At 46.8% G+C, this 23,309-nt stretch overlaps 1 protein-coding gene across 4 annotated transcripts in view; it reads left to right on the top strand.

The window, feature by feature from the left end:
* The window catches only part of KIRREL3 (kirre like nephrin family adhesion molecule 3), a 548,805-nt gene that overhangs the window by 331,547 nt on the left and 193,949 nt on the right, over window positions 1–23,309 (top strand). The gene's annotated exons all lie outside the window — the stretch shown is intronic.

The following is a 23,309-nucleotide window of genomic DNA, read 5'->3' as shown; positions in this document are numbered from 1 at the left end:
AGTGTTAGGGTATGAAGCTGCGAGTCAGTCATAGAAACACTTCTCTGAGAAGGGATCCCATGGGGATAAGGGGTCTACCAGACCCGTCCAGAAGTGGGAGAGCTGTGACTGAGCCACAAAGGAGCTGAGTGATCCTCAGGCTTTGGAGATACCGATCTTCACTGTTAAATTCATGGGCATCCAGTGGTGAGAGCTTTGTAGACTGATCATTACCTGTGCTCTGCCAACTTTGCTGGCCTTGATCTAGTCAAATTACGTCCTTGTCTTTTCCAGCAGATAGTGGTAAAGCCAAGATGGAATTTTACTGAAAACTAAGAGGAAGCAAAAGGGAAAGGAACAATAGAATTATGAATGTATTACCGTCACTAAACACAGGGTTCTGTATCGACACAGTCAGATTGCACAGCTCCACCTGACCCCATCTGCAGAAACCCCCACTGGTTCCCACTCCTTCCCAGAGCTGACACAGAGCCGTCTGTGGGGTGGAGACAGACAGTCTCTGTCTTATTGTCCCTCTCCTTTTACTCCACCTCAACCCCCATTCATCTGCAAGCCCTGGATTTCCACAATTCCTGGCCCCTCTCCGGGTGAGAAAAGGAAAAGAACTCTGCCCATTCTCTTCCAAAAAGCACATCCCTGGGCATCAGTTCCACCATCTCTCACCTGGCAAATCTGTGTCCTGCCCTACCTGGAGGCTTCCCCTGATCACCTCTCTCTGGCTTGGTTTTCTTGGTTCACCAAAACATGTTAACTAGCAGGGTATTAAGCTGGACTCTACTTTTTTGGAAACAAACCATCATTTCTCTTATATTCTAAGCCTTTGGTTTTCTAACTGGGGCCCTCAGAGCCTTGGATTCCAGGAAAGTCCAAATTGCCTGTACAATCAATAGGGAGGCTGAGCAAGCAAGGCCCAGGACCCCACCACCCCTTGACACCCACTGCCTGGTACCTTACTGATACCAATTTTATATGTTGAGATCCCATGTAAAACCTCATCTGAAAAAAAATCTACTACTTAAGAAAAAGAAATTGGCAGCCATTATCCAAAGATTTCTAGAGACTCCAGTGATAGCATCTTTTATTCTACTTCCTTCCCAAAAGATAACAAAACAATCATAATAATAACTAGCAATTGTTGAAGCCTTGTTGTGAGCCAAGGCTTTTCAATGCACTGTCTGATTTAAACCTTTCTGCAAATGAAAAAACTTCCTTCTGCTTATGAGGAAGCATAAAGACGATGGTGAGAAAGCAGTGGAAGACCTCACAGGTACGAATGGCAGAAGCAACAAGCATCTCTCCAAACTCTTGGTCCTTCCGACCTCACTCAGCAAACATTGCTCTCATGAGCACCTGCTGTTTCTGGCTCCAGAGACATCTCCAGTTTTTGACTCCTTGGTGGAGCATAGATAATTGACAGCCCAGAGTCCAGGGAACCCACAGGACTTCCCGGCTCAGGTTCTCATCTCTGCCCACTTCTGGAGGATTCTAATTAGCTTCCAACACCTCCTCCACTCTTTCCTGGGTCCCACCCACCGTTTAGAGTCACACTGTTTTATAATGACAACACCTGAGTCAGTAACAAAATGTTAGGGAAAAAAAGAGCAGGAGGAAGTTAATTTTGGCCTCAAAAGCCAAACAAGAGCTAATGTTTGCTATTGCTGCTACTCTGGTTCCCCCCACTTTAGCAGAGTGGGCGGGATTTCCATCACAATATTACCACCTAGAGACCTCAGCCCAGACAGGACTAAGGAGATCAGGCCACCAGGACTTTCCCCCTCATTCTGTGCCCACTGAAACAGCTTTGACACAGCCTTCATACAGCTCTCCAGGGCAGCCTGCCACCCCCTGCTCCGGAGATGACAAGTGTGTCATGAAAATTGTACCTCCACTCTCTTCTCAAAGTGGCTTCCTGTCCCCAGAGTGAGAGCACGGTAGCTCCCTTCCCTGGGTAGCTCCCTCCTCTGGGTAGCTCCCTTCCCTGGGTAGCTCCCTTCCCTGGGTAGGAAGGAAAACAACTCGAGAGGAGGAGGAAGAGCTTTTGAGTTGACAAGTGAAGTGATTTTTAACCTTCCAAGTTCAGTTGTTTGCGGGGGGTGGGGGGGCGAGGAAGGTATCGGGGGGGAAGGTGAAGGAGAAAAGAGGCAGGCATGATTGCTTCAGCAAGTCAGACTTTTCAGAGAAACAAAGAAGGCATTTGTCAGAGCAGAGAGCTCTATAAACCCACCGAGAATTCAGGCAGTTAGCACCTTGGCAAGCCCCTGCCTTTGCAAGCTGTGACCTAATTTCAAGAGATACCACCTATATTGTCTCCCAGATAAATACAGGCAACAGTAAAAGCTCTCCTGGATGAGGCTCTGACATCAGGAAAGATTATCCCAACTCAAGTGACTAATCCCCTTTCTTACCCTTTTCCCCATAACCCAACCCTGTCCCCTTCGCTCTCCCTTTCACAAATCTTTGTCAGAGCTACCAGATCACAATCTGCTAACACAAAGAGACAGACAGATGTGCTCCACCACCACCTGTCCACGGTGGGTGAGACCCGTGTTTAATGCAGCCTTGGCCAGTGGGTGAGCGAGGAACGTCTCTCAACATCTTCTTCCATCCTAATTAAAATCTGGCAGCTTGGGCTGTCTTTTTAAAGCCAGGAAAGACCAAGGAGTTACCTCTGGGGTGAATGAATGGCCCTCTGCAGACCCCTGACCTATTACCTAATAGGTTACTAATAAAAGTTAGGGAGAGGAGGCAAGGGCTTTAAAGAAGCAAATCCTTAAAATACTCATGGTTTAGTATAAAATTGAAAAATACTGAGGCAGTGTGGAAGGGAAAGGGTGTAGAGGTTTAGATACACAAGTTTACATTGAGTCCAAGGGTCTGTGATTCTCAGGGGCTGAGACCTCCTGTGGTGTCAGGCTATGTGGCTGCAGTTGGAGAGGTCTGGAGTGATGTGGTCCAAGCTCAATGCCCCCTCCAGACAGATGTGGAAGGGGCTTTCATGGCCATTATGTTCTTAGGTGGGGTGAGGGGTGAAAGGAGAGCATCTATCTGAAACAAGGGAGCTTCCTAGATCATACACACTCCCCTTCATCTTTGAGTTAACAGTAGGAAACGCCTTTCTTGGAGGTCTTCCCAGAAAGACCAAGCCTGTCTCCATCTTCAGTATTTTAGAGGCAGATGCATGGAGGTAGGAAAAAGGGACAAAGTATTCACTTATAATTCCTTTCAGTTTAAGTATTCTAGATCCATCTTCTTGGGATTGATTCTTCATCTTATCACTGAAATGGAAAAAGTCCTGGATGTGATGGAGAAAACTCATCCTTTAGCAGCTTTTAGTGATAAAATCAGTATCCCCAGTAGAGCAGGGGCCCTCCACCCTCTCTCCCGGTATCCTAGCCGTGAGCCCTCCTTCATCAACCTAATGATACTGAATGCAGAGATCGAAGTCAAAGAGATTCTCAAAGTAGAAATTAACGCATCCAGGCTTCTCTTGGAACCAGAGGTCGACGGTGGGGAGATTCAAGGAGGTTGAACTCTAGAATTGAGGGCTGTGGCCTCACTGTGACTAAGACTGGGATGTGTGCTAGCTTTGGGTCTGGTGTGGTGGAGAATAATAGAGAAGTAAAAGACTCAGCCACGCCCTCCAGGTGGTTCTGTGTAGGGAGAAGTTGGGGGATCTCCCCCTGGATCTCCACATAGGCATTTGCAAGGTATTTTTTCAATTACCCTTTATGGTGCGACTGAGTATGGCTATAATAGAACGGCGTTGTCATTTTCTATATGATAGCACAGAGACAGGAGAAACTTCAAGAGCCTCCTGCCCCTTCCTACTTCCCTTTGCCGGGTCTCACTGTGCTCCCCCTGTGCAATGTCAGGGAAGCTTCAGGATCAGTTGTAGTCTTACCACATCCTGCCCAGCTTCTCCCACTAGGCACACGGGCTCCGCTCACTGCCCTGGCGAGCAACGTGTCACCCTGAATGCTGCCAGGACAGAGCTGGGACTAATTGTCCAGGTGAGCTAGAACGGAACTCAAAGTGAGGCACCTGGAGATTTCTGTTTATAGGATGCCTGCCTCTGTGGTTGCTTTTCTCACGCGATATCTGGCGTTTGGATTGCACTTGACATCTTTCAGAGCAGTTCTATATCCATTTCCCTATTTGAATGTCATGACCACCCTGTGAAGTATCTTCATCTTACGGCAAAGAACTGAGACACTAGAGAGAGATTCCCTCAAGGTCAAACACCTAATTACTACCTGAGACCTGGAGCCTGGCTTTCTCACTGGGTCCAGCTGGTGCCCCTTCTGCCATCCTGTTTCTGCCCATCTTTCAAAGAGCAATTCACATCCCACTCCCTCTAGGAAGCCTTCCAGGACCTCGCCAGGCCCAGTGCTGTCTCCTTCTGACTGTACAAAGCTCACTGTCTGCATCTCACTTGCCTGGTATTCAATCACTCTCTTATTTACTTAACTTTTCAGGTGTGTACATATATTCTTCCAAGAAAATTATAAACAAGGTGTCTGGCATACGCTTTATTATACCTGCTCCCTCTCTCCCTTCCCCCGTAACAAAACCCAATTAAGAGTATAGGAGACATTTAACAAATACCAGCTGCTGAATGCATGAATGAATGGCTTTTTTAATCAGATATAAATTAAACTGGTGTCTCATCCAAAGCAAAACTTCTTTTTTGCATTAACCCCTGTGGAGCTTTTTCTAATGGCAGTAGAAGACCAGGGAGGTGGCTGGTCCTTTTGTAGCTGCTCCACAGAAGGAAACCTGAGGGAGGGAAATCTGAAGACCTCTGACCTGGTGGATTTCCTGTGGAGTAAAAATTTGGTATTAAGATTTCAAAAAAGAATAACTCTTCAAAGTTCGCCATTTGGGGTGGTAATAATAGGGGTAGCACTAATGAGGTTATAATAACATCCCAGATGTTTGGGAGACAGTGGGGAATACAGGAGGCTGTACTGCATAGTGATTAAGTGCAGGGCTTCAGAATCAGACGTCCCCAGAGCCCCAGCCCTGCTGCTTACCGGTTGAATGAATGACTTTGGGCAAGTTACATGACCTCTTGTCCAGAGTTCCCTGACCTGTGAAGTGGAGATAATAATAGTATCTATACCATAATAATAGTATCTATACCATAGGGGCTGTTACGAGGATGCAATGGTATAATGTATATAAAGTGGCAGCCACACTGCCTGACATTTAGCATCTGCCCAGTGTACGGTAGCTATTGTTACTATGACCATAGACTCCCTGGGTGAGCTTGGACTGGGCCCCTTCCTGCCCAGGCTCATTGGCCAGAAGGTGCCAATTCCACATTAAAAAAAAAAGAAGAAGAAGAAGCAGAAGATCCTGGGGCCCCTATCCAAAGAAGCCCATCCTTTTCTTCTGAGGGGCTGAAATCTCAGCTTTCAAGTGACCCCCCAGAAGCACGGGTTCTTCTTAAAGGAATTCTCTGAACGGATCAGAGACCACGTGTGCCTGTCTCCCTCCTGGCTCAGAGTTAACAAGCCCCCGCCATCTCATCTTTTCCCCTTCTGTTAGAACAAGGTCGAACTCCCCTTTTCACCTCCTTCTCCAGTTGGTGTAATTACTTCCTCCACCTTGTCTTAAATATCTGAATTCAAAAACGTTAATTAGGGACTTCCCGCCATTTTATGGAGGTGTCATGATTAGACCTATTATTTCCATCCCAAATGGGAAAATTGAACATCGACTGCTTTATGAACACTTTATCACAATTAATGCTGTCTGCAAAGCTTCCCATTTATTGGGTGCCCTGGTATAATCATTCCTTATATGTGTTTCAAGACCTTGTACAAGTACAAATAATTTAAACTAATTAGCTTATTATAAAAAAGGAATGAAAACAAATGGCACATGAATGAATTGTGAGGTTTCATATGGAATTAATATCTCCCTAATACCCACAAATTTGGTAAATTCCTTATGCATCTATAATCAAACCTGATGAGTCCCCTAGATAATTCAGAAGTAATTATGCATGAACTGCTGCCACTTATTTTAAAGTGCTACCAAAATAAAAGATTTATCCTCAAGATCCAGTTAGGCTCCAGGATAACTAGCAGTAACCAGACATGTCCCGTCAAAATCAGCCATATAAAAATTACATTGGTTTTGCCTCCCCCCAATGCCTGCACTGACATCTGTAAAAAGCAGACGCAAGCCTCCGCAACATGGAGGTGAGTTTTCATTGGGATTTGTTTGTGAGATTTGGGGTGATGAGAAGGGATCCCCAGTTGGAAAAGCCACCAGGGCCCAATGAAACACTGCACACAGTACGTGATCACCAGCTTCCAAGAGCCAGTCTTGATCTAGTTGAGGGATCTTGTAACAGGGAACCATTTTCTCCTTTCAACGTCGATTGCAGTTTTTTGGGTTTTTTTTTTCTAATACTACCTACCCGTAGTGAAATCAGAGGCCTAAGTTTAGCAGGCTTATTCAACCAGGTAAAATGAAATTTTCTACCCTTTGAACTACCATAGCTTTTTATTTATTTCCAGCTTTCTTAAAATATAGCTCATTATTTATTTTCAGACATAGCTCCTGTTTGTATGTTTCTTAAAGACTATGACAGTGCTATTTCTTAAAGACTATGACAGTGCTATTTATTACATATAGTCATTACATATATGTGTGTACATATATACATATATATAATAAATATTTACTAAATATCTCTGTGCTAGGCACTGATATATCAATAAGTAAAAGAGACAATATCTAAGCCTTCACAGACTTGACATTCTAGTGGGGGAGACATAAAATAAACAAAAAACTGAGATAAATAATATGTCCGATGGGGATAAGCACTCCAGAGAAAAATAAAGTCAGGAAAGGGATGTGGAGAAAGGGATACAGTACAAGAGTGGGGTGCAAATTTTAAATAAGGTGGTCAGTCCCTGAGAAGCTGACAACTGAGCAATGTCCTGAAGGAAGTGAGGGATTGAGCCATGTGGGTCACTTAAGGGCAGGACGTCTCAGGCAGAGGCAACAGCTAGTGCAAAGGCCCTGAGGCAGGAGCGTGCCTGATGTGCTCAGGGAACAGCAAAGAGGCCACAGTGACTGGAGCAGAGTCAGCAAACGGATGAGTAGGGGATGAAGTTAAAGAGAAAACAAGGAGGCAAGACCAGGTAGGATGCTGTAAATCATGAAAGGGGTTTTGGGTTTTATTCTGAGATGGTTAGGGATGGAGAAATAACACCATCTGACTTCAGTTTTTAAAAGCCTCGCCCAGGGCTTCCCTGGTGGCGCAAGTGGTTGAGAGTCTGCCTGCCGATGCAGGGAACATGGGTTCGTGCCCCGGTCCGGGAAGATCCCACATGCCGCGGAGCGGCTGGGCCCGTGAGCCATGGCCGCTGAGCCTGCACTTCCGGGTCCTGTGCAAAAAAAGCCTCGCCCAGACTACGCCGTTGAGAGTGTGGGACAGCAAGAGCAGCAGCGGGGAGACCAGTTAGGAGGCTCTGGAAAGAATCTAGGTGCAGGCTCGTCGTAACTTGGCCTAGGGTGTAGCAGTGGGGAGTGTGAACAGTCAGAGTCTGAGCTTGAACACTTTGAAGAAAGAGCCGACAGGATGTGCTGACAGATTCGATCGTCTTTGTAAACTTTTCGGCTCCCAGAAGCATACTATATACCTAGACGGTGCTGAGAACTGTTTGCTGAATGAGTAGACTAAACACATGTGTAAATTATTCAAATAATTTGGACCTCATCGCCGGGTGGGGGGAGGTGAGTGGAAGGGGGTTGGGGTTGAATTTGATTTGATTAGAGGGAAGAGAACACACCACATACCCCTCAGTCTCTCTCCCAGGGCTGAGTTGTCTTACCTAGTAGACACTCATTAAATATTTGTTGAGTAAGTGAATAAACTAGTTAATTAAAATGGGTGTGCAAAACCTGGGACCTTGTTCTGACTTCCAGCTGAAACCCCAGCAGATAGGCCCTGCGTCAAGGGGGGGCTTCTTTCTCTGGCCCCTGGCAGAGTTGCAGGGGTAAGTCTGGGCTTCATAAATATTGCAAAACGGAGCCGAGGCAGAGCTGCCCAGAAAAGTGCCTGAAATGATCATCTGGCCTCCTGTTTGTCAGTGGTGGGAAACGAGAAATACTTTCTAAGTGCTTAAATGTCATCATCATTACTAAATTGCTGTAGGAATAAAAATTCAGTTTATACTATTGAGGATCATTAAACTCTCTTCTGAATCTGATACCAAAATTGAAATAATTGGCTCGTCGATGGTACAACACGGAATAGAACTATATCGGCTTGTCAGGGGAAGCATTATCTCAACATGAAGGATGGGACAGGAACTTGAGTAGGTAGATCGGTTTGGTTGGCAGAGGGTTGCTGTGTGGCAATTACAATTGACAGCCCAGATCATGATTTAAAATACTTGGAGCACAAATTTAGAGTTACAGGAGAATAAATGGATTTTGCAATTAAACCAGAGTTTGAAATCCATTGGCTTTTCCAAGGCATGGTTAAATTCTGTTTCAGGAAGTCAAGTGCAGATCTGACATACCGATACTCAGTGAAGAGAAGGTACCAAATAAGAACAAAATAAATAACAATAATAACAGATTGAGCTACAGTCCAAGAACAAAGGTGTGTTTTAAATGAACATTATTACTCACAGATGCCGGAGCACAAACCCAGACCAATTCAGTGCTGATTCTAAGGTAGAGAGAGACCCACTGGGCGCTCATATCTTAACCTGCAGATGCTCATGCTGACCTGTGAGGGGAGGGGCAAGCTAATTAGCTGCTGGTTGTAAAGCATTATTGCTTTGCTGAGTATTATTATTTTAATAAAAGAGGCTCATGAAAACGTCTCTGGTGGTAACTCATGAAGAATCATTTCGAGGACAAGAGTACTCATACATCATTCTGAGTGCCGCCTATGTATCTGAGTATCAACAGAAAATTTACTGTTTAAACATAAATCTCTGGAAGAAGTTGAAGTTAATTAAAAAGGTTTAACAGCATATGCATTAGTATTAGCCCTGGCCCTCTTTAGCATGGAAGGAAGGGAAGGAAATAAAACAAGGTATGTGAAGAAGTAGTCAATGTAGGCATTTAATTAAATGTGGTCCAAAGTGTAGGCAAAGATACCACTTTATCTGCCATTCAGAGCCAGGAAAGAGAATGGGAGGCAGGGAATGTTCCCTGAAGAGCGATTCATGTTTTTAATTAACAGAGGCTTTGAGCGTCCTTCCTACATTTTTTTCTTTTGAAACCTAGAATTTCATCTTGTGCCATGATGCTTCTGTTCAGATGGGGGAGGCCTCTGGCCAACAACTGTAGCCCAGTTTAAGTACACATCTTCTGATTTCTGCCCAGCTATTGCTCACCGATTGGTTCATTTATGCCACAAATATCTGTAGAGCTCTGCATGACCCACGGAGCGCTATAAACTGAGGGGCCTGCCGAGATGGGCTGGTCTCTGCCCTCCGATGGCTCACAGTAGAGAAAGACTGGCATGCCAACCAAGAGCACCACGTGGTAAATGCTGAGAGAGACACACATTCCAAATGTGGGATCACAGATGAGGACGTCTGGGTCCATGTAAAAACTGCATGCTTAAGTTGGCCCAAGCCTGTGACTGCAGGAAAACCAACTTGGGAATATTTCGTTGCTTTTGTATTCTCATACCATCAGTCTGCCTGCCTCCATTTTCTGGTTCCACTCTCATTCCTTTGTCCTTCCTAACTCCCAGCCTGCATCCCTCCAATGCTAGCCTCAGGTTATGCCACATTCATTCCACTTCTGCTCAGTTATTCTCTCACCTATTGTTCAACATTCTTACCCCATCCCTCGAGGTTCACCCCAAGTCCACCTCTTCCATGACGTGTATCTTGACTCTCCTGAGCTGCAGGGGTGCATAGTAGGAGTTGGAATGTTTGCCATTTGTCAAGAGGGCTGGTCAGAGCACCAGAATCAAACTTTGTGTGGCCAGCACCACACACTGTAGCACTTAAAATAGTTGATGTCTTTATAACCTCTTGCTTATTACTTGATTCAAAGATATCTCTTGACCCTCCGACTTAAGACTTTAAGGCATTTATAAGAAATCAACAAATTTATCCTTTATAGTGCTTTGCCCAGGCTCACTTCAATTTGATCTCTTTGCCCCAATAATTCCATCCATTATAACATCTGTCCATCCTTCTCACCTCATCTACAAGTTTTCTGGACACGACCCTGTCTTCCTCTAGGATTTTCGCACAGGTTCTCAGCCCTCTCCTCTCTTTCTCGTCACCTCCTTCATCCTTGGTGACTTCTGATCCTTCCAAGCCACTGACCCCTTCAGTTTCACGGCCCCTTCACTCCAGTGACCTCTGTCTCTACCTCTTCTGCATTTTGAAACTCACAACTCAGAATTACTAAACATTCAGATTTTCAGCTGTCAGAACCTCTCTCTATCCTTACCCATTTTGTCACTCCCTCCCGACCTACTATCTGGTTTTCCCATAGCCTTCCATCTTTTCCATCTTTTCCTGTTTTCCCACCTCCCTCCCTGGCTTCACTCAGTCTGAACACAACGACCACACATTTTACCTCTACTATTGCTAACATTCCAGAATTTCTCAACTTTTTGTCCTTCTACCTGCTTGACTTTGCAGCCCCCTATTCTCAGGACCCACGATGCGCTGGATCCACTTCAATTCAAGCACACTTATCCCAAACTAAGAGTTACTTTATCCCCTTCTCGCTCACACCCTTCCCCACGCTTTCAGTCATCACCCTTAAGAAGATGATTCCACATCCTTACCTCCAGTTCTAGACCATGCCTGGCCTTCAGGCGCATAGTTCCGGCTATATATTGAACATCTGTACCTGGGTTTCCTGCAAGATTTCTAACTGACCACCTAGAGCATAGCTTACCTTCCTTCAAAACCTCTTACCTTTTTCTGTGTTGCATGAACTATAGTTGATGTCATGGTCTTCTCACTTATCTTTCCCTAAAGGTTCAGGGTCAGGTTTAAACCTCCCTCTCCCTTATTCTCTACATCCCATTGGTCACCAGCTCCTATTGACTCTGTTTCTCTTTCCTTTGCTTCTATTATCACTAGCCTTGTTAAGCTCCTTATTTAATCTCACTGAGGTTACTGCTGCCTCCAAACTCATCTCGCTGTCTCCAATTAATCTCCAGTATAATCCTACTCCTTTGATTGCCATATTGATTTTCCTAAAATATTGCCACTCCTTTCTCTAACATCTCTAAAAATTTACTGTTGCCCAAGGTTCAAGTCCATACTCCTGAGCATAGCAATCATACGCCACAGTAGACCCTAAACTATATCTTTGGTCTTATTTCCCACTAGTCCTTGCCTCTCTGGTGTGACCTACTCTTTTCTACTTCAGTGTTCATGCTGTTCCCTCTGTCTGAAATAGCTTTTATCTACACCTGTCGAAATCCTCTTCTCAGATACTGTCCCTCCCAACTATTGGTGAGCTTTCCTCTGTGTTTCCCTAACATTTTCTTTATTTATAATTCATTCATTCAACTAATATTTATTAAGCATCTACTATGTGCAAAGAACTTAAATATACATTATCTTATTTCATCCTTACGCTAATCCTGTGAGGGAGATATCATTAATATTCTCCTTATATAAATAAGAAAACCAAAGCTAAGTGAGTTTAAATTTCCTGCCCAATATCATAAAGTCAGTAAGGGTGGAGCAGGTTTGCAAACCTAATTCTAATGCTCTTCACATCAGCCCGGAGTTACCATTCCTTTAGTACAATCTGCCTTGCATTGTATGGGAAAAAGAAAGAGAGAGAGAGAGAGAGAGAAATGGAAGGGAGGGATTGGAGACCGTGGTCACCCAAGGAAATCAGACGTGTTCTTCTTAGACTGAGATCTTGCTTGGAAAGGGCAGAGGAGAGGGAGACAACAGAAAGAGGAGGACAGAGTTCACATTGCTGTGAGTCTAGCTTGAGCTTGGCCACGTGGTAATCTGCTCTCACAGAGAGGCAGTTTCATTCCCCTCCTGCTCCCAGTAGGAGTCCAGAAGCAAGCTCAGTGTTATCTCCCAGGAACGCTTTGCCTCATGTGGGTGCAGCCACAGTATTTATAGGGAAACCTGGCACAAACAGAGCCGCTTACTGGTCTCCAAAGAGGGAACAGTGAGAAAAAACCACCAACCCTGGTGAGACCAGTGCAGGAAAGAGTTTGAAACTAGGACTAAAAGGCAGGGGAGCATCTGTCGAAATCTGTTACTTAACCTGCTAACAAGATTATTGGTGCGCCCTCTGTTCCCATGGGTGGTGGAGATCTACCCTTTCTGGGGGGCCTTTGGCTCTCCATGAACAGCCCAGCAGCTGCCCACTGGGACCTGAGCTCCACCTGCAGCATCCAAGGACATCTGCACATTTCACAGGGAGGCTCCTCCCCACTGGACACCTGTGGTGAGGGGTATCATGAGCATCTCTGCATGGGTCCACGCGGCACCTGGAGTAGCAGGACTGAGCCAGGGGACTCTGAGGTCGAAGGTCAAGGAGGGGAGGAGAAAATGGCAGGGAGAAGAGGTCTGTGACCCAGGGGAAGATGAAAGGAGGGGAACCCAGGAATATTCTTTCTTGCTTGCCTGTCTCATGGGCTACTCCTCGCACTGAGCTGGGCATCCCTAAACACAAAGGTCCCCGTGGTTCACCCTGAGATTCAGGAAGAATTCAGCAAGAGGATGCCTCTTTAAGACCAAGTTGTGTGGTTCAGACGCAGTGTGACGGAGTGTGTTTATCTGACTCTTGGACCCACCTAGCCACACTTTTCAGGTGCAGGCAGCCCAGAAGGAAAAGCTGGCTTAATTCAGAGGCCAAATTCTTCCCTCAATCTATGCACGTAACATATGCAGCGAGCAGACTGGAATGATTTTGATGTGGATAATCTGACTTGACAGTCTTGTCTGCTAGTTCCAGATGAGGACATCTTTCAATACTCTGTGTGTCTGTATGTGTGTGTATGTGTATGTGTGTGTGTGCGTGTGTGGTGTGTTCCATCAGTCTTGACAGCCTTCTTTCCCAAACCAAAGTGGGACCCCAGGACCCCCACCCCTCCACTGGCCATGGCGGTTCCTCCAGGTGGCCCAAGCCAGTCTCCAGGCTACAAATGACAGGAGCTCTCAGGGACCACTCAGCAGCTGAAGGGAAGTGATGGGCTCAGAAAAATCATAGAACGTCTATGCCTTGTCTTTCTTAGCACAGTGCGGGGAGAAATAAAGCAGTAATGGCTTGGGAAGGTGGGAGATGAATTGTCTTCTCTGGGCACATTCATTTCATATTCATTGTCACAGTACTGATCGTAATGAAGTTACTTAGTATTCATGCAGATGTCACGCCAAGTTCCTCCATAGATGTTTTACTGTAATTTAGCATAAGTTAATGGATATCTGTATTAAAGTGTTCCCAATTAAGCCAATGGCCTTTCTAGTTTACAGGCCAGATTGGATTGGATAGCCATGAAGTGTAAGCAAACGAAACCTCCCCAGGTCCCAGCTTCAGAGGTCAAATCTGAAATGAGTTTAGCTCCTTCTTGTGTCTGTTTCACAAGAATCCTAGTGGCTCAAATATAGCTTTGTAATTGACTGATCCAGACAGATGAGCTGGAAAGTGGGTGATTGATGGGCCCAATATATTTGAGCAACATCAACACTGGGGAGAATACTAATTACACAAGTCAGGCCAGCCAGCAGAGCGGACACAAGAATAGAGTCAGGATTAGCGAATCGCATCTCCAGCCCACAGAGCCCCGAGACTTGCGGGAACTGTCCTGGGATGCAACTGGTGGTCATTTAGCATCTGTCTTTGAACTCTCCTAGATTAGAAGCTGCCACGTTAGAAATGGCTTATTGCAGTCAGCGGAGGTACTTTTCAAGGCTTTTCAAGGGATTGGGTTCCATTAAAAAAAATACAAACAACTTTTAAATGAGGTTTGGTCAAGCAAAGGAACTTTTTTTTTTCTTTTTTCCTTTATGCTTACCCAGAAGTAGAAAAAGAAAAGGACCAAAACATTCAAACAGAAATACAAATAGCTGTCTACACCTTCACTGGAGATAGGACTGATTCAGTTAATATATAAGGTTTCTTTTTTTTCAAATGTTATCAAAAGGTCAGAGCCAGTGGCCTTTGAAGGCAAATCTCATCTGACAGAGGTGGCCCTCCAGAGCTTAAGTCTCCAGATCCGTTAGCACTGAAGCGTTTCTTCTGAGTGGGCTTTTGGATGGTTGGGGCCCAGCCAAGTCACAAAGAAACTGTGGACTTTGGCAACACAGCCCAGGACTGAGAGACACCAGCGGGACCAATGGAGATTCCTCACACATTACTTGAGAATCTTAGTTCATCCAACAAGAAATTATTAAATGGCACTCTTCCAGGCCCTGGGGACACAGTGGTGAGCAAAACAGAGCTTACTCATTCTAGAAAAGGAAGTGGGTAATAAGTCCATATCCAGACACTCCGCCTTCTGTCTGCAGAGAGACTGGGAGATGCGTCAGCACCTGGCTCTTCAAGACTGAGGTTCTTTGGAACAGTGGTCCCCTCACAGCAACACCTTTCTCAGCAAGGTTCCTACACTCAATTGATTTCAAGCCCTCAGCCTGGACTTCCGGTCACCAAGGCTGATCCATGATCAGGACTGGCTGTCCTGGCTGCAGGACATGACTGCAGTTATGAGGAAGTATAGGATGAGTCAGGGGAAAATAAAGAAGAGGGAATTATCATTGGACCACGGGGCTATCCTCCCAGGCCATCTACGGCAAGACAGCTGCCCCACATCTGAGTGATTCTGCTTGAATCGACAGTGCCCCCCATCCATACAGTAATTGTTTCTGCTTATGTACACTCTGGGAGCCCAGGCCAGACCCAGCACAGAATATAGGACAACTCTCATAGCTTTGAGAGCCTAGTTGAAAAGGAGAGTTGGTGAAACATTGGAGGAATTTCTGGCTCTCCTAAGGAGATCAACTTTAGTTGCAGCCAGAGAACAGACAAGTAGGTTTTTCCAGCAACAGGAGATGGTGGAATGAAAGAGAAACATGGTGGAGCTCTGGATTCTTTAAGAACAAGAGAGGTGTTTCTATTCCCATCTCTCTGGCAGGGTTTTCTTTTAGGAAAATCCTGTCAAGAGGAAGTCACATTACCTAAATGTTCTGAGTTCTCTGATTCCAAAGCGAAGTCGGTTATTGTTCCTGTCCTGAGCTCCCCATTCGCAGGACATTACAATTCTCCCCACACGTTGGAGCAGGTGTAAGTTTTGTAAAGATTCTGGAGCTCACTGATCCTGGTACCACACGTGTGCCAATGAAAGTGAACACTGCAAAGCTCAATGCTCTTCATTCCTTGATCTTTAATTCAAGTGTCCCCTTCTTCAGAGCAGCTGTCCCTTTCTGCCCCTGACCCAGATGTCTCTCCTCAGGCTCCCGTGTATCACATGGGAGCATGTATCACACTGTACAGTGATCTCAGTTTAATTCCCAGTCTTCCCACCATCATCTGTGTGTCCCCAAAGCCGGGCTAGGCTTGGTACACTGTAGACATTCTGCAAGTATTATTAAATGAATAACCGGATGGATGGATGGATAGACAGATGTTGGAGTCACTGATTATTAGCTTCTGCTAGCCAAATCTTTCTCTGCACTTTTATCCTTTTTTAAGTGACCGACCTTCAAAGGTAGCCAGCCTGAGGGAGAAAAATAGGTCCCCATTTTCCAAGTAGGATTTTTATCAGCCCAGACAGCACTAAGCCATATTTTTAATCAGGATTTAGACCTGGTTCTTTTTTTTTTTTTTTTTTCTTTTCTTCCAGGAGTAGGAATTGAAATAAACCCATAGGTAGGATTTGCAAGAGGACAAGCTAGCTAAGTGTGCCTGCTGGTTCTGAGCACACGGGTAGGCAGAGGCAAGGGTAGACAACGGGTAGGCAGACAAGAGGCTGGAGAAGAGAAAAGAGGAGGCTGCCCGGAGACTGACCCATATAGTGCTAAACAGGGAATGTGGCATCTGCAGTGGGAACATGAGGCCAAAGGCCATATGAGGAGCAGACATTGTTATAAATGCATCTGGAGCCTTTGCATTCAGAGCAAAACAGAAGAAGTGACAAGAGGGTGGTTGCAACATGATTCACCCATGCTGCCACTGCTAATTACTGAAATTTCCCAGGTAATCTGAAATCAGCCCATATGGAAAACAAAACAGCACACCCATGAGGAAGTTCTGTCCTCCACCCCGGAAAACATGTGCAGCTAAAAATCTTCCTTTAGGCTGGATCTAGGTTTTCCAGACTATAGTGAGGAGGTATCGTGATGCAGCGAGGGATGAGGAGGAAGGGCTGAGTCGTCTTGGAGGGGGGGGCAATCTCACCACCCTGCCTTCCTCCCCTCCCCTAAGCAGGCTTCAAGGCCGGGGAAATAAGCGGAAGAAGGGAGGTAACCTGGTATTTACGAAGTACCTATCCTCCTAGGTGCTTTGACACATCATCTCTTTTTATCCCTCCGTAATGCAGTGTAATAGGTGTCACTCTCATTGTACCGATGAGGACACAGACTCGATGACATCAAGCGACTTGCCTAAGGTCACACGGTAAGTAGTTAAACCAGGATTCAAATTCAAGCTCAGATGATCTGGACTCCCTGTGGGAGTCACCACACTGTCACCCCTGTCACCCCACTCTGAGGAGGCACAAAGAGCTCAGCCCACTGTCACCCCTGTCACCCCACTCTGAGGAGGCACCCCACTGTCACCCGTCACCCCACTCTGAGGAGGCACCCCACTGTCACCCCTGTCACCCCACTCTGAGGAGGTACCCCACTGTCACCCCTGTCACCCCACCCTGAGGAGGCACAAAGAGCTCGGCCCGTCCGGCTGAGACCATAAAGAGCAGCAGAGCAAGGACCCCAGGCGGACACTGAGAGTGCTGCCAGAGCGCGCTGTAAGGGGTGTGGAAGCACCACAGACAGTAGTGCTGGGTCCAGGAGGGCGACACGGAAGACCAGAAACCAGCAGAGAAACCGGAGAGCACAGAGATCTGGGAGGCAGGAGGAGGGGCCAACACTCGACATTCTGTTTGTGAGTATAAAAGCGGAGCTGCCACATACCCCGTGGCTTCATACACTTCTCCTGTCAGGGCCCATTCTAAGGTCTGAGCATCACTGAGCCCTCTCCTCACTGATCCTCACAGCTCTCTGAAATGGGTACTCTCTCCCAATTAAGCAAAGATGCTTAGCTCAAGAATCAAATAACAACAAGGTCCACATTTATTAAGTACCTAGTACATGCCATACCTGTGTATACCTGTATATCCCTTATCCCATAACTCTATGAATATCTAAGGATAATTCCATTACCATTCCTGTTTTTACAAATGAGAAAGCTGAAATTTGGAGTTTTCTGTGATTTCCCTAAGATCCTAAAAATAATAAGCGGCAGAGCAGAGATGTCTTCCCGTGTCTGTCACACGAGGGGGCGGGACTTGAGAGCTGATTTTGACTCAGGGAGATCCGAGTCTCACAGGAAATACATCACTTCCTTCGCTGATCCCTCCCACTTCCTGCAGGCCTGTCGAGCCTTCCCGTGACTCAAAAATAGCGAAGTTATTCACAGAATTTTTTAGTGTTTTCACACTGGGAATGAGAAAACAGGGAGGAGGTCTCGGGGGGAAGGCAGGGCCTCTCCTTCAGCCCTCATGCCTGGGATACACTCAGCTCTTTATAAGGTATTTTCATACCTGTTGGCTCTTCAGACTCTCACAAAAACCTAAGGTAGGTAGAGCAGGTATTTCCATCCCCATTTTACTGATGAGGAAGCTGAGGCCCCAAAAGTTTTCGCAACCTGACCAGATATCCAGTTGGCATTAAAGCCATGTCCTTGGCCTACGTCTCTCTGGCTCCTGACCCAAGAACTCTGCTCCTTCTGATCTGGCAGGAGTGCTCATCCCTGGGACACACAGTGACCAGCTGAGAATGCATCCCAGCCTCCAGCCATCTCCACACTCCCAGTCCCTTTCCTTCCAGCTGTCTCCAGCACCAGGCCTTTGACCACTGTTCAGCCCCAGCCCCACTGTTCTGTGGCCCAGGAGCCTGGAGGTGCTAAGGGCCTTGGAGCCCCTCAGTCACACTGGCCCTTTTAATGAGGAAGCTTCTCTCCTCCTGCTAAGCCTTAATGTAACCCACAAGTCCAACCTCTGTGGGACCAGGGAGGAGAAAAAGTGGGGACAGTGATTTGCTCTGGACCAGGAGGGGATATACCTCTACCTTTGAGACTTAGAGGATTTTTGTTTTTGTTTTTATTTTTTTGTTTTCCAAACCACCGCACAGCTTTTTTTTTTTTTTAATAAGCAGATATTCATTATTTATTTATTTATTTATTTCTGGCTGTGCTGGGTCTTTGTTTCTGTGTGAGGGCTTTCTCTAGTTGTGGCGAGCGGGGGCCACTCTTCATCGCGGTGCGCGGGCCTCTCACTATCGCGGCCTCTCTTGTTGCGGAGCACAGGCTCCAGACGCACAGGCTCAGTAGTTGTGGATCACGAGCCTAGTTGCTCCACGGCATGTGGGATCTTCCCAGACCAGGGCTCGAACCCGTGTCCCCTGCATCGGCAGGTGGATTCTCAGCCACTGCGTCACCAGGGAAGCCCCTGAGACTTAGAGGTTTTTTAAGGCCAATCCTTAAAAGAAAAAGTGTTCGTTGTGCACAATCTCAGACTTAGCATTATTCCTGATCTAGGAGAAGTTTAGGGTCAAGTAGGGCCCAGAAGCTGGAACTGGCCGCATTTCCTAACCAAGCACAGCAACTAATACTCTGGGCTACATGAGAGGCTGTTCTGGCTTTCTTCCCTGGGTGCACAGACCCTCTCCCCTCCGCTCCCCATAGAGCAATGAGCCCCTCTTGAAGACCAGAGAGGCAAGAGGTATTATGAAAAGAACACTAGCCAGGGCCACCATACCCAAGAGGGGCCAGACCTGTCGCCCAGGGCTGAGAGTGGCTTTTTTTTTGGAAATCTCATTCTTTACTGAACAGGGAGCAAGTGATACTGACTGGGGGCTGGAAATGGGGTGTGAGGAGGGCTGGATGAGGGAGACTGTGATCCCCCAACACATTCCTGCCAGGTATACCCAGAGCCAGGCTAACCGAAGACACCTGGTTCCCTTTGGTACTTTTTTGAGAAGAAAGACCCAAGAATCAAGCCTTATTTCCCACACAAAGCCCCCCAGCCTCTCCAGCCCAGTGGTCTTTCCTCTCAACTCCAGAGTTGTTCCAGCCCAGCCATTTTACCTGCCCTGTGAGCCATCACCTGCTTCACCTTGATGAGGCCCATCTGTGTCCCAGGCATCAGGAGTGAGGCCAGCGTTCACCCAGGCAGGCCAGCAACTACAGTACTGTGACAAGCACAGGCTTGAGTGGAGTCTCCTGGCTTGTGCCTAACCAGCTGTAAAATAGGGAGGAAAGAGGGCACCTTCCTCATTCAATTATTATGAAGACTAAGTGGAATCATTCATGTCAAGTGCTTATCACAGAGTCTGATATAAAGTACATGCTCAGCTGGGAGGACTCACCACTCTCTCTCGGGGAAAGCAAAGTCAGGTCCAAGCCACCTACTCGTTGGCAGAGCAGAATAGGCAACTCATGCAAATCATCAGCCTTCTACACTGGACCAGGAAAAGAGATTCTTCTTCCTTCAAATAGGCGCCTTGGGGGAAACTAAGCCAGATCACCAAACCAGCTCTCCAGAGCAAGAGGAAAGGGCTCCCGGCGGCCAGGCCTGCTTCACTTGGAGTGGACTGTACTTCAGTCCACTGAAGGAGGCTGGAAACGCATCTGAACAGGGACACTGTGGCAGGAACGTGACTGAACCATGTGAAACAAGGTCTCTGTCGGATACAGCCATCCTTCCTGTCCTTTCCATATCTACGCTGTAGATAAATTGTTAGCACTCGGGTTCTGCCTAAATAAATATATTGCTGGTACAAAAGTATGCTCTGATGGATGATGAAAAAGGAAGACAAGATAGTATGAATTTTACCATCTGAGGAATAATTTCTTAAAACATATTTAGACCCCAAGTGGCATAGGGAAAAAAGGATCAGTGAGGGGTTAAGTATATTCCTCACACAGGCAGCCAATCTGCAGCTGAGGAGGCTGAAAGAAAACAGAGAGCAGCCCTTAGCAAGCTGGGAGCTGTCCGAGGTGCTGACAACAACCGTCTGTAGCCTGCGTGCCCAGAGCACCAGGAGGCAGAAAGGCGGGGCTCAGATGAGTAACATGTTTCCCCAGAACTGGCCAGCTGGAGACAGAAGCTAATTCAGAAGGATTAAAAGGGGTACAAAATAGGAAACATAGAGATTCCTACCTCAGCAGGATGCATCGCCCCGTCACAACACTGCAACAGCAGCTGCGTCCCTGTATTGCCTGTGTGTCCAGGTCAGCTCACACCTGTCATGAAGCAGACAGCTGAGCTGTAGTGCACTGCCCCTGAGTGGACGTACAAGGTACCTGGAAGAAATGGAAGACAAGGGAGGGTCCAGGGAACAACGTGAACAAGGGTTCAAGCAAGTCCTACAAGGGCTCCAGCCAGGTTGGCCGAGGGGCCTGGACATGCTGCTCTCCCCTGTCTCCTGGGACCCACGGCCCGGCACCGCCGTGCCCCTCCACAGGTCTGCTCTGTAGGCAGAACAGAGAAAAAGTGGCACAGGAACGGGGCTGGCAACAGGGAGTGCGGTGAGCAAGAAAGAAGCAGACACAAGAAAGTAACTGCTCAGTGCTGAGAGCGTGGGGGGGATGGGGGAGAAGGTAATCTGTGTAATTGCCAATGTGTCAGTCACAATTACTCACCAGCAAGAAAAGTAATAAAGTTTCATTATTCACACCTTACGTGGAACAAGCTATTCAATGCTGCCTCCCTCTGAGCCAAATAATGTGATAATTTTGGAGATCATAACTTAATTGAACAAGGAATTAATAATCTCACGTGTGGACATTTTCCTTTCATGTGTGTGAACCAAATCCCGAGGTTTTCTTCCCATTCTCTGGGCCACAGAGCAGTCAGTCACGGAAGCAAGACGCAGGCAGATTTCTCACCTCAGGGAGAGACCCACAAGGTGAAGTCTCTCTTTGTCTGGGGTTTCTTTAGCCCAGAATATGAGCCTTGGTGAGAGAAATCCAGTTAAATATCCATAAGACACTGCTTGATATTAGTGGTTCTTGAAGTGCGTGGTCCCCAGTCCACCAGCACGAGCATCACCTGGGAACCTGTTAGAAATGCAGATTCTTGGGCCTCCCAGACCTCCTAAACCAGACACTCTAGGGCGGGGCCCAGAAATCTGTCTGATAGCCTTCCAGGTTGTTCTGATGCCCAGTAAAATTTGAGAACCACTGTTTTATATAGTCTAGGTGGCCTGGAACCCAAGCATGAGGGGTTTCTGGGAGTCTGGGCAGCCAGCCCTTCCCACAAATGGCTCCAAATCAGAAAGTGATGAAGAAGAAAGTGAGGCATGTTGCACAGACCATAAGACCAGGGGTCAGGGACCCAGGCTTTCATCCAGGATCCCCAACTTGGGGCAAATTACATAAACTCACTGAGCCCGTTCATCTGCAAAATAAGGATAACAATTCCTGCCTCTTCACAAGATTGCTGTGGGCATAAAATGAGCTAATGGATTTGAAAGTGTTGTGAAAATTACAAAGTGCTACACAAAATTGAGGGATTGTTATTGTGTCAATACAGGAAGAGGCTGTGACAGCGTGACACGTACTCCCTTCTGCTACGGATGCAAATCACTTCAGGGTGAACTGGCTCCGCCTGCACCGCCTCCTTCCCACGCTTCTCCCTCACGTTTTCTCGCCTCGTCTCTCTCCAGCTCCCGTTTTGCACACACAGTCATACCTGCTCTGAGCAGAGCCCGTGGAAGTGTGACTTGGGGAAGGGGGAGAGAGGGGATCTGCTCAGGACCTTCTACTTTTACATATGAAGGATTTCTGTCTGTGAATAGAAATATTGTGCCGAGCCTTGAGAGTTCACGTTCTTGTAGCATACTACCTGCTTCAAACCCTGGCTCCACCATTTACCAGCTGTGTGGCCCTCAGCAAGCTGCTTAGTCACTCTTTGACTCCGTTTCCTCCTGTGTAAAATGACAATAATAATAGATCATAGCTGAGGAATTCCCTGGCGGTCCAGTGGTTAGAATTCCACACTTCCACTACAGGGGACGTAGGTTTGATCCCTGGTCAGGGAACTAAGATCCCACATGCTGCACGGCACAGCCAATCAATCAATCAATCAATCAATAAATAAATAAATACATCATAGCTGATAGAGACATGTGAGGATGCTCAATAAAGAGCAGAAAGGATGAAGGAATGAACAGATGAATGAGTATTAACTGGATGCACAGACAGCTGAATAAAGAGTGAAAATGAAGTAGCCACTGTGTCATATATGAGAAGAAAGTTCTGTTCCATATATACGAGCAGAAGGGTCCATTCCATATATGTAAGAAGAAAATTCCATTCCATATTTGGGTGTGGGGAACACTGGGCAGGGGTGGAAGCTGACATTTCAGGCAGGACACATCAAGGAGAGAGTGCCTGTCTCCCAGTCGGTCAGGGGCCTCAGAGTGGAGTAGAGTGGAGTAGAGTGGAGTGGAAAGTGAGGTATGTCAAGGGATAATCAGACCTGCAGTGCAGCTGGTCACGAGGTCAGGTCAAGGGCAGCTCACCTTTTGGGGCCTCTGTGTGTGATAGCACTAACAGGAGTCCGGGACCTGGTGGGGAAGAACACCAACCTAACCAGGCAAAAAGACCAATCAGGAGTCAAAGAAGAGCTCCTTGACTGGGGGCAGGGCACGCATCTCAAAGTTCACCTGTGTGAGGTGAGGCGAGGCACCTGTAAGAGGAAGCCAGGCAGCTAAGCCAAAATCAGAAACCCTACTCAGGGGCCAGCTCCAGAGAGAGGCAGGGAGGTAAATCATCACTGGATAAGAAGGATCCTGGGGACCTGGCTAAGGGACTGTATCTCAGTGGAGTCCTCTCTAGCTCTGGGTCAATGCCCTACTCACTTTCCAGCAAAATCTTTGAAATGAGTCTTCACAGCCAACAGGGAGCAGATAAAAGGTGGAAGGCCTGAAAGAGGGAGAGGTTCCCATCAATTACTAGAATACCTGCTTCAATTCTTCGCTAAATATTAGAGAGAGCACACCCCTTAAATTCTTGTCTAGTTACTCAACTGCAGTGGCCTTATCTATAAATAAGAATAGCACCTGCATAAGACATCTGGGGAGGAATGAACCCCACCC

This window comes from Orcinus orca, chromosome 8 (assembly GCF_937001465.1).
Source record: "Orcinus orca chromosome 8, mOrcOrc1.1, whole genome shotgun sequence".
In the NCBI taxonomy this organism is placed as follows: Eukaryota; Metazoa; Chordata; class Mammalia; order Artiodactyla; family Delphinidae; genus Orcinus; species Orcinus orca.
Note: the sequence above shows the minus strand (reverse complement) of the source record. Positions and strands in the feature narration are given on the sequence as shown.